Source organism: Sapajus apella, unplaced genomic scaffold, assembly GCF_009761245.1.
Source record: "Sapajus apella isolate SASKATOON/1434 unplaced genomic scaffold, GSC_monkey_1.0 scaffold78, whole genome shotgun sequence".
Lineage (NCBI taxonomy): Eukaryota > Metazoa > Chordata > Mammalia > Primates > Cebidae > Sapajus > Sapajus apella.
Genome location: NW_022437018.1, coordinates 5,160,784 through 5,173,208, shown reverse-complemented (window position 1 = coordinate 5,173,208; position 12,425 = coordinate 5,160,784). Strand labels below are relative to the sequence as shown.

The 12,425-nt window shown below is 43.4% G+C and overlaps 1 non-coding gene across 1 annotated transcript; it reads left to right on the top strand.

The window, feature by feature from the left end:
• The first annotated feature begins 11,958 nt into the window (after positions 1-11,958).
• Positions 11,959-12,066, top strand: LOC116533054. Its single transcript, XR_004261059.1, has one exon. It is a non-coding gene; the product is annotated as a U6 spliceosomal RNA (small nuclear RNA).
• Positions 12,067-12,425: the final 359 nt, after the last annotated feature.

Below are 12,425 nucleotides of genomic sequence, written 5' to 3'. Positions count from 1 at the left end.
CACTGGGAAGGTACAGAACACAGAAATCTAAATTGGAGAATCCTCCATTACAGGAGGATGTGTGAAGGTAGCAGCAGGACAAATGAAGATGAGTAAATCTGAAAATTATCTTCCTGCCAGTCCTTAGCCAGAAGACCATTAGAAATTATTAAAAGGGATAAGCATGGTAGTTTACACCTGTAATTCCAGCACTTTGGGAGGCCAAGTTGGGAGGATTGCTTACACCCAGGAGTTTGAGGCTGCCGTGAGCTATAATTGGGCCACTGCACTCCAGCCTGGGTGACAGAGCCAGACATGATCTCTAAAAAATGAATAAATAAATTTAAAAAAGAACAAGGGTAGAAGCAGCCCAGGAGGCAGCAGCCACAGCTTCTCCACTCACAAGAGCTTCAGGCACAATCCCACCATAAAAGATTCTAGGACATTTCGCCATTGGGATTGGAAAGCTGCTCTACAAACTAGTACAGATTCTGCAAGTAAGATACCACAGCAGGAAAGGCTCCTAAGCTACTGCAAAGCCAGTGCTACTACAAGAACAGTGCCCCCACTACACCTTAGAGAGGTGGACATCATGTCTAAGACTACAGAGGGCAGCAACCTGGGGGCTCTCTGGAGACAGCAGAGGGTAGCCAGGGGCTAGAAATCATTGTATTGGGATATGAGACCAATGAGGTACATGGTAATCTTTGAAGCTGAGCCTGTTAGAGAAGAACTAAAGCAGGAAGCTACCATAGGATCTGGACTTGGGGGAGTACCTTTTTTTTGTTTGTTTTTAAACAGGTCTTGGGGCCGGGCACGGTGGCTCACACCTGTAATCCCAGCACTTTGGGAGGCCGAGGCGGGTGGATCACGAGGTCAAGAGATCGAGACCATCCTGGTCAACACGGTGAAACCCCGTCTCCACTAAAACTACAAAAAATTAGCTGGGCATGGTGGCGCGTGCCTGTAATCCCAGCTACTCAGGAGGCTGAGGCAGGAGAATTGCCTGAACCCAGGAGGCGGAGGTTGTGGTGAGCCGAGATCGCGCCATTGCACTCCAGCCTGGGTAACAAGAGCGAAACTCCGTCTCAAAAAAAAAAATAAAATAAAATAAAAAAATAAACAGGTCTTGCTCCGTCACCCAGGCTGGAATGCTATTGCACAATCTTGGCTCACTGATGATGCAACCATCTGGGCTCAAGTGATCCTCCCACCTCAGCCTCCGAGTAGCTGGGACTACAGGCTTGTGCTATCACTCCAGGCTAATTTGTATTTTTTTGGGGTAAAGATGGGTTTTTGCCATGCTGCCTAGGCTGGTCTTGAACTCCTGAGCTCAAGCAATCCGCCCGTCTGGGCCTCCCAATGTGCTGGGATTACAGGTATGAGCCACCGTGACTGGCCTGTTTCCCTTTTTAGATATGCACAAGAGTGATATAGGATAAAAATATGCCTAAGTCTGAAGAACCAAACCCTTTTATTATATATAAAATAAAATTATAAATGACAAAAACAAGGGCTTAACTTCAGAGAAAACCAGTTTGCCAGCATAGCTGGCATGTAAGCGATGACCACCTTTCCTCTACTTACTAGGTGTGAGGGCCCATCTTCCTTCTGTGTCATTCCTTGATATGAAAGGATCTGATAAGTCCTTCCCCATTTCCAACTTCATCATGAACAAAAGGGAAGAGTGCCTTTAACTTTAAATGGAAACTAACTGCAGTATAGTTTAGTCGTTTATTTTTAAGACTGGTGTCGACTAGTAAGCTCTATCTTGCTTCAGGCTGCTTCAAGTGCTTTTTGAACATTTAAATTACTCTGTTTCCTGAAACATTCAAATTATGCCTATTTCCCAGTACTAATGGTTTAACTTTGTGATGTATAATACTTTGGACGTTTTCAAGCACTTACATGTACATTCCCTCTTTCAATTCTAACGGGCTTAAATTAGGGATTGGCCAATGTCACAAAATTAGTAAATGGCTGAGCTAGATCTTGAACCTAGCTCTGTCTGGCTATAAGCCCAGCTATTTTTCCACGACAAGCAGCTAAATATCTACTGGAATAACTGGATGTTGGTAAGAATAGAAATAGACGGTTAGGGTAACCCACTGCAATTACATATGTTATTTTTGGTTTTCCTAGGTTCACAGTCCTGAGTACTAAGAGGTTCAGGCTAAAAAGAGAGTTGCTATTGTTAGTGGCGCTATTCTCCTCCAGGTTATTTGCCAAGAACTATTCACAAACCAGACTGGGCAGGAACTGGTCAAGTGAGAAGGGGGAGGGTAGCTGTGAGGTCAGCAGGCTCTAACTCCTCAGACTCTGAGCCAACTTGTCCAGTTGCTTCAGCCTAAGCCAAGGTGAACAAAGCCAAGTTAGGCAGGAGTCAGGCATTCTATGCAACCAAGTTCAACAGAGGAGAGGCCAAGGAAAGCAGAATTTCAGGATAGGTTTTTTTTTTCTTTTCTTTTTTTTTTTTTTGAGACGGAGTTTCACTCTTGTTACCCAGGCTGGAGTGCAATGGCGCGATCTTGGCTCACCGCAACCTCCGTCTCCTGGGTTCAGACAATTCTCCTGCCTCAACCTCCTGAGTAGCTGGGATTGCAGGCACGCGCCACCATGCCCAGCTAATTTTTGTATTTTTAGTAGAGACAGGGTTTCACCATGTTGACCAGGATGGTCTCGATCTCTTGACCTCGTGATCCACCCGCCTCGGCCTTCCAAAGTGCTGGGATTACAGGCTTGAGCCACTGTGCCCGGCCAGGGTAGGTTTTTTATTCAGTAAGCTGACACTTGGGAAAAGGCAGTCAAATAAATGCAGAAGGTCAATGATTCAATCAACTTTGTATTAGGTTAGTGTTTCTCAAATAAGGAAGCTGAAGCAAGCACTCCAGAATCCTAATGTCCTTGGACTGTGCAGTTTCTGGTGCACCAGTAGGCCTGCCTTTTTTCTATCCATAAAATATAACTCACCTGTTGATCTATGCTGGGTTGGGCATGAAGGAAATCCTTTTCACCTACACTTTCTTTCTAGGTACTTCTGAACACTGAGACATCCCGATCAAATCCTTTCCACCCATTATATTCACTACCCCAATTATACAGACCTCAAATTTCCAGGTCTGTCTCTTCCTCGGATCCTTTGATGCAGAATGCTAGTCAATCTGGACTTTATTTCAAAAAGAGTGGTCATATACTGGGAAGGGATCAAGAGAATCATAAGATATTAAAAGATGGTAGAGTATGATGACCTTAAGTAAACGTCAGTGAGAGGACACTTAGAAATGATTGAAATCGGTGGGGAGCAGTGGCTCACGCCTGTAATCCTAGCACTTTTGGAGGCCAAGGTGGGTGGATCACTTGAGGTCAGGAGTTCAAGACCAGCCCATCATGGTGAAACCCCATCTTTAAAAAAAAAAAAAGAGAGAGAGAGAGAAATGATTGAAATCATAAGGCATAAATTCAACAACTGCTCTTAAGTTTTCTTTTCTTTTTTTTTGAGACGGAGTTTCACTCTTGTTACCCAGGCTGGAGTGCAATGGCGCGATCTCGGCTCATCGCAACCTCCGCCTCCCGGGTTCAGGCAATTCTTCTGCCTCAGCTTCCCGAGTAGCCGGGACTACAGGCACGCGCCACCATGCCCAGCTAATTTTTTGTATTTTTAGCAGAGACGGGGTTTCACCTTGTTGACCAGGATGGTCTCGATCTCTTGACCTCGTGATCCACCCGCCTCGGCCTCCCACAGTGCTGGGATTACAGGCTTGAGCCACCGCGCCCGGCCCTCTTTTTCTTTTTTGAGACGGAGCCTCTCTCTGTCCCCCAGGCCAGAGTGCAGTGGTGCGATCTGGGCTCACTGCAACCTCTGCCTCCCAGGTTCAAGCAATTCTCCTGCTTCAATCTCCTGAGTTGCTGGAATTACAGGCACCTGCCACCACGTCTGGCTAACTTTTGGATTTTTAGAAGAGATGGGGTTTCACCATGTTGGCCAGGCTGGTCTCAAACTCCTGACCTCAAGTGATCTGCCTGCCTCAGCCTCCCAAAGTGCTGGGATTACATATGTGAGCTACTGTGCCCGGCCTCTGCTCTTAAGTTTTCTAAGAGAAATTTGCCTTCAGCCTCCTTTTAAAAGTGTTTTCCACAGTTGCCAAGATTCTTCAATCCACTGTTAATCTATTCTGTTTCTCCTGTCTTCCATGCTGCCTGCTGCTGTCCCTCCTAAGCGATACTAGCACAGGAAATACCTGTTTGACAATCCTGGGAAGCCATATGAGGGCTTCAGGAAAGGGAAGGATCAAGCCAAACAGCACAGGAAAAATAAGAATTTTACCATGAATTGAACTTTCTACCTTTCATTTTCACTGTATTCTTTATTTCTGAGGTGGTCTTTTAAAATATTTTCTCCACTCTTCTGTGGAAAAAAGGAAGGAAGAGAAAGCGAGAAAAAGAAAATATGACAAATACCTTTTACCTCTACCCTGACATGTTTTCATCATATGCTGTTGATATTCAGACCAGAAGCAACTACGGGAAGAATGATGCAACCTCAGATGTTAGGACATCAGAACTGTGGCCAAAGAATTTTCACAGCATACCTGGAGGCTGGCCAGGCTTCAGCTTTGGCCAGACACAGGTTATTCTACACTTAGTTCTCCTTTGCCAGTTCTAAAATCTGCAGGGCTCTGACTTTCCCAGCATGATTGTCATATATATCATACTCTTTTTTTTTTTTTTTTCCAGTTCAGGGTTTTGGGGAAGGCAGCAAAGTAATTGGAGAAATGGACCAATTGGAAAAGTTTTGGTCACAACATTGAAATGATTTGCAAAACTCTTTAGACGTTTTCCAGCATCATGTAGCAAATATTCTTGGCTGGCTTTAACAGATGTTTGCTTTGTAAATGTATACACAATTAACTCCCTCCCCCGCCTTTTTTGGGACAGAATCTCACTCTGTCACCCAGGCTGGAGTGCAGTGGTGCCATCTCAGTTTACTTCAATCTCCGCCTCCCGGGTTCAAGTGATTTTCCTACCACAGCCTCCCTAGTAGCTGGGATTACGGGTGCATGCCACCATGCCTGGCTAATTTTTGTATTTTTAGTAGAGACAGGGTTTCACCATGTTGGCCAGGCTAGTCTCAAACTCCTGGCCTCAAGTGATCTGCCTGCCTTGGCCTCCCAAGGTGCTGGGATTACAGTTTGTGAGCCACTGCACCTGGTCTAATGGACAGGTGCATTCTCATTAAGGACTTACATTCTTCACCTTTTCTTATGAATCTCACCACACAGTTTGGAATAAATTAAAATCCTTGGTTCATGACCAGTGGTTGTCAGTGGTTCATGCATGGTATATTTTATTTATTTGTAGTTAATTTGATTTAAAATGCAATGATCTAGAAGAACTAAGCTGCTGTGTTTGAGTTAAAAAAAAAAAAAAAAAAAAAGAGGCCGGGCGCGGTGGCTCACGCTTGTAATCCCAGCACTTTGGGAGGCCGAGGCAGGTGGATCATGAGGTCAAGAGATCGAGACCATCCTGGTCAACATGGTGAAACCCCGTCTCTACTAAAAATACAAAAATTAGCTGTGCATGGTGGCGCACGCCTGTAGTCCCAGCTACTCGGGAGGCTGAGGCAGGAGAATTGCTTGAACCCAGGAGGTGGAGGTTGCTGTGAGCCAAGATCGCGCCATTGCACTCCAGCCTGGGTAACAAGAGCGACACTCCGTCTTAAAAAAAAAAAAAAAAAAAAAAGAAAAAAAATGCAATGTAATGAATATCCACCACTATTCCAAAACAAAGCTGATGTGAACATTCCTGTAGATGTTTTCTTGGGTTCATGTGCATGCATTTTGCTGAGCACTTACATAGGCTAGAATTGGTGCATCAGGGGTTATGCATATAGCAGAGATTGCCAAACAATTTTCCAAAACACACTACCACCAGCAGTGAATAAAAATGCCACTTGCTTTAAATGGTTGTCAATACTTTGTATTCTTTGTCTTTTTAATTTTAACCATTTTCTGGGCACAAATATTGTCTTACTCTTTTTTTTTTTTTTTTTTGAGACGTAGTTTCACTCATGTTACCCAGGCTGGAGTGCAATGGCGCCATCTCAGCTCACCGCAATCGCAGCCTCCGGGGTTCAAGTGATTCTCCTGCTTAAGCTTTCCGAGTAGCTGGAATTATAGGGACCAGATACCATGCCTGGCTACTTTTTATATTTTCAGTAGAAATGAGTTTCACCATATTGGACAGGCTTGTCTTGAACTCCTGACCTCAAGTAATCCTCCCACCTCATCCTCCCAAAGTTCTGGGATTACAGGGATGAAGCACTGTGCCCGGCCCCCAACTCCACCTTCCTTCTAACTTCCGAGCTGTCTTTGTTTCTTCCTGACTGTAGGGTGAACTAACTTTGGGAGGAACTTAGTTTATAGTTTACAGTTTATTATTATTTTTTTTTGAGATGGAGTTTTGCTCTTGTTGCCCAGGCTGGAATGCAATGGCACGATCTCAGCTCACTGCAACCTCTACCTCACAGGTTCAAGCGATTCTCCTGCCTCAGTCTCCCAAGTAGCTGGGATTACAGGCATGCACCACCTCACCCGGCTAATTTTGTATTTTTAGTAGAGATGGTGTTTCACCATGTTGGCTAGGCCAGTTTCAAACTCCTGACCTCACCTCCACCTCCCAAAGTGCTGAGATTATAGGTGTGGGCTACATAGCCTGGCCAATACCATTTAAAATAAAGGCTCTTTCTGAAAACAAACTTCTTTCTTGCCTGGGGACTAGGCTGCTTTGGTAGGACTAACAAATTAGCCAAACGATTAATAATCATGGGTTAGGAGTTATGCAGCTGGAGGCTACAAATTCTGACCCTCCCAAGTTGCTCCTGGGGATAACATCGCTATCATAAAGCCAAAAATCAGTGCTTGAGATATTTTGCAGACCCTGTTCTTGATGGATTTGCTAGTACCACCCAGACTGATAAACTGGCTCATCTGATCTTGTGACACTCCCACCCCCAGGAACTGACTCAGCACAAGAAGACAGCTTCGACTCCCTATGACTGCATCTCCAGCCCAACCAATCAGCACTCCCAGCTCACTGGCTTCCCCCCCAACTCACTAAGTTGTACTTAAAAACTCTGATCCCCATTGCTGGGGGAGGCTGATTTGAATAATAAAACCAGGAATTACTCTTTCTCTATTGCAATTCCCCTGATAAATTGGCTCTGTCTAGGCAGCATGCAAGGTGAACACCACATTGGGCAGTTACAAGCCACTGCACCTGGCTAAAAATTATGTTTTGAATAGACAATACATTCACATGCTTCAAAAATTCCAAAGGTCAGTTTCCCTCGCTGGAGGCATCTTCTGTGGACATTGAGAGATACACATATCAATCCGTACAGCAAGAGTAGTATAGTGTACACACTATTCTCTATCTTCCACTAAACAATGAATCCTGCAGATCTTTCTCTCTAAGTACAGAAAGACCATAGCCAAACAGAAGTTTTTGCATGTTGTCATTGTCATCTTCCTAATCTCCCATCTTTCCTTAATCTATTTAAAGATGGCTTTTGTATCTTCTAATGGAATCACGATTTTCAAGGTCACTAAAGACCTTCCATTGCCATATCTGATAGTTTTGTGCCAGTCTTTATCCCATTATACTTATTGGCAGCATTTCATACAGCAAACCCTATCTTCCTCTTAAAATACTTTATTGCCTTCTGGAGAAGAATTTTCTGTGAAGAGAATGAAGCATAGGACACAAGGCTTTTCACTGGCACCTACTCCTTCCAACAACCTACAAGGAATTCTAGCCATGAGTTCTCTGGGTCATATAATTCTGTATAATTTGCAAATTATTATTATTATTATTTTTTCCGTTCTGATACTACCTCTGCATGCAAACTATTTTTTACTGCAGTCAGTTGAGACCACTGTGTCTTTTCACTCTAACCTCCTTTTCATCACATCTCTTTCCTTCTTTCTTTTTCTTTTCTTCCTTCCTTCTTTCTGTGCGACCTCTGGTTGTGGGACCCCAACCCACGGAGGCAGGCACCCAGTAGACACGAGGCAGGACGCATGGTGACCGGTACCGACTTTATTGGGATCTCCGGGCGACTCAAGCGGGAAGGAAGGAATCGCGCACGCTTTCCTTGTTCGGTCGGTTTTATAGGGGCAGAGGGCCTGGGGCGGTGGGAGAGCAGTGGCGGCGGGTGATGATTGGTTAGTCCTGGTTGCCGGGCGAGGAGTTTGCCGAACGGGAAGTTGAGTGGGCAGGAGGTTGATAGGGCATATGGTGATTGGTCAGGATTTGGTCAGGAAGTTTGCTGGGCGGGAGCTAAAGAGGCAGGTGATGATTGGTTAGGTGGTTGCTAGGCGGAAGGGGCTGGAGTTCCTTCAGTCGGGGGCATTGTGCCGAGTCACGTAAGGAAGTTAAGCTCCTTCCATGTGGCTGGGGGGGTGGGGCCAGAGAGGCCTTCTACCAGACACTTTCCTTCCTTCCTTCCTTCCTTCCTTCCTTCCTTCCTTCTTCTTCCTTCCTTCCTTCTTTTTCTTTCTTTCTTTCTCTCTCTCTCTCTCTCTTTCTTTCTTTCTTTCTTTCTTTTTCTTTCTTTCTTTCTTTCTTCTTTCTTTCTTTTCTCTTTCTCTCTCTTTCTTTCAGATAGAATCTCACTCTGTCACCCAGGCTGGAGAGCAGTGGTGCAATTTTGGCTCACTGCAGCCTCCACCTCCCAGGTTCAAGGGATTCTCCTGCCTCAGCCTCCTGAGTAGCTGGTACTACAGGCATGCACCACTATGCCTGACTAATTTTTTGTATTTTTAGTAGAAATGGGGTTTCACCATATTAGCCAGGATAGTCTCAATCTCCTGATCTTGTGATCCGTCTCCCAAAGAGCTGGGATTATAAGCGTGAGCTACCGCGCCCAGCCCCATCACATATCTTTTTGCATTTTGGAATTCAGCTCAAGAAAGTTGAGTTACAAACATTTAGTTTGGATTTGGTGGTACCAGTGTGGTCATACCAGTATAGAAGGAGTTTCAAGAATAGTACTTCTGTCTCTGCACCATCTCACCCAGGGTTGTGACATGAAGGTGCAGGGTCGTATCATAACATTAACATGTCTATGGCTTTCTGCTCTGTGAGTATATAAAATTGGGGGCCTGGCACGGAGGCTCACAACTGTAATCCTAGCACTTTGGGAGGCTGAGACGTGCAGATCACTTGAGCCCAGGAGTTGAGACCAGCCTGGCCAACATGGTGAAACCCTGTCTCTACAAAAAATACAAAAAAATGAGCTGATCATGGTGGCGCACATCTGTAGTTCCAGTTACTCAGGAGGCTGCGGCATGAGAGAGAATCACTTAAACCCCAGAGGCAGAGGTTGCAGTGAGTTCAGTCACACCACTGAACTCCAGCCTCGGTGACAGACCAAGGCTCTGTCGCAAATGAAAAGAAAAAATTGGGGAAAAACAGTGTTTGAAACATGTAGAACCAGAAGCTAATCTGTTAAAAATTCTTCCAATTTGAAGCACATAAACTCGTAAGCAGAGGAATTAGATTCTCATTGACAGCATATCAAATTAGAAATCCTCTTCTGTTAGGAATATACTTTTTTTTTTTTTTTGGGACGGAGTTTCCCTCTTGTTACCCAGGCTGGAGTGCAATGGCGCGATCTTGGCTCACTGCAACCTCCGCCTCCCGGGTTCAGGCAATTCTCCTGCCTCAGCCTCCTGAGTAGCTGGGATTACAGGCACGCGCCACCATGCCCAGCTAATTTTTTGTATTTTTAGTAGAGACGGGGTTTCACCATGTTGACCAGGATGGTCTCGATCTCTTGACCTCGTGATCCACCCGCCTCGGCCTCCCAAAGTGCTGGGATTACAGGCTTGAGCCACCGCGCCCGGCAGGAATATACTTGATTATGCAGCATATATATCTAAAAATGCACTGTTTTTAAAAAAAACGAGAATCAGGCAAAATAAATTTCGTCAGAATTCCTGTTTCTAGGGCAGAAACCTGAACAATTCTACAATGAGTATACACATGTATGAAGTCATGGGTTTTATTTATTTATTTGAGACGGAGCTTCGCTCTGTCATCCAGGCTGAAGAGCAGAGGCACAATCTCAGCTCACTGAAATGTCCGCCTTCTGGGTTCAAGTGATTCTTCTGCCTCAGCCTCCTGAGTAGCAAGGATTACAGGTGAGCACCACCACGCCTGGCTAATTTGTTGTATTTTTTGTAGAATGGGGTTTTGTTATGTTGGCCAGGCTGGTCTCAAATTCCTGAGCTTAAGTAATCCACCTGCTTTGGCCTCACATAGTGCTGGGATTACAGGCATGAGCCACCATACCCGGCCTGAAGTCATGGGTTTTATACATTCCAACATATGGGATTGCATTTTTTAAAATTTATTTTTTATTTATTATTACTTTTTTCCTTTTTTTTTTTTTTTTTTTTAGTGTTGTGCCTTTGTTTCAGGAGCAGCCACAGGAAACGGATCTCTTGGATACCGAATATTGGAGGAAGGAGTTTATTCCGCCAGGAGCAAGGTGGCGTATTTGCCCAATAGCCAAGCTCGCCTAACAAAGGAAGGTTCCTTCTTTATATAGGCTTATACTTTAGATGTCACACATGGAAGAATCTTAGGTTTATAGTTTAACATACGAAAAGGGTCTCAGTTTACAGTCTTGGAGGAATTACATATGAAAAGGGTGTCAGTTTACAGTCTTAGGAATTACATGTGAAAAGGGCTTTGGTTTACAGTCTTAGGAATGAAAAAGGGAAGCTTACAGTCTTAGGAATGAAAAGAGGAAGTTGATCTGAGATGCCTAGGTCTCCTTCTTTATCTTCACCTTCACCCAATATTACTTTTTTCCTTAACAAAGATGGGTTTTCACTATGTTGCCTAGGCTGGTCTTGAACTCCTGGACTCAAGCAATCCTCCTGCCTTGGTCTCCCAGTGTTGGGATTGCAGGTGTGAGCTGCCATGCCTGGATGGATTGCATTTTAATGTATTTGTCACCTTGTTCTTCAAAATCTCCTGGTTCTAGATGAAATGGAACAAAAACTAGCATCAGAGAGTGAAATGGTCTGAAGAAGAATCCAGACACAGAGCTCCTGCACTTTTGCATGCAATATATAAGGAATTTGACTGTACCATTATATTGCTCTATGTATGCAGTGTAGTATCAATTTGAAACACATTTGAATTGCTCTTGTGTATGTCTTAGTTTTAGTTTTTTTGTTCTGAAGATAATTTCACTTTTTCAATTATGACAAGAAGGCATCCTTGTGGAAATCAAGAAAGAAGACAGAAGCTTTAAAATGCTTTTTTAAAAATCTTAGTATATTACAACAGAAACTAAAAGCTCTGTTAGTTGCAATTAAAATTAGAAAAAAAAATTTTTTTTGGCAGCATCTCACTCCATCACCACCAGGCTCGGGTGCAGCGTTGAGATCATAGCTTACTGCAGCCTCAAACTCCTGGGCTCAAGTGATCCTCCCGCCTGGCCTCTCTAGAAGCTAGGACTACGAAGGGGTGCTACCATGCCTTACTGGGATTAGAAAAATATTTTTGATAGCCAACACAGAAAATAAGAATGACTATGACAATCAAGATACCCAAAGAGGAAATAGAAAATGGAATAAGGAAGATGAAAGTAATAATAAGAAAAATCAAATTTTGTATAGTCAACAGAACATATAAGAAGGTTAGCAAGTGCTTCAGCTTGGTGAATTCATTGATTTTTTTTTAATGTGGTCTCATCTGAGAATTCATTGATTTTGATAATTGCCGTGATTTTTCGTTGGAGTCCGTTATGATGAGCAATCATTTCATTTAGCACTGAGTAACAGAAAAGTTTACTTTTTGATATATTTGGTCTATTAATATTTACAGAGGAGCAAACAGAACAGCTCATGAAAAATCATATTTCTCAAAGAGATATCTTAAAAATACTTAAAAATGGTCAAACTGGTGCTCGCTTCGGCAGCACAGATACTAAAATTGGAATGATACAGAGAAGATTAGCTATGGCCCCTGCGCAGTGATGACACGCAAGTTTGTGACACGTTCCATAAAAAAATAATAATATATTTTAAAAAATGGTCAAACTGGTATGAGAATCTGCTTAGCCTATTGTAAGACTAAAGTTTGCATTTATCATTTTGCTTGTAAACTATTTTCAACAGGGCAGACATTACAACAGATGGGTTTTGGGGCTGGATAAATATACTAAGACGTTTCAAAAGTCAAGTACATTCCACAGAGCAATTAGGAGGCCATGTTTACTTGGAATACATGTAAATCAAATAAAAATGCACTAGACTAATTTCTTGAAAAAAATAAAACAAGAAAAAAAATTCTGAAGTGTGTTAAAATGCTAAAAAGTGTAGCTGTAGTTATTAAATTTTTTTTTTTTTTTTTTTTTGAGACGGAGTTTC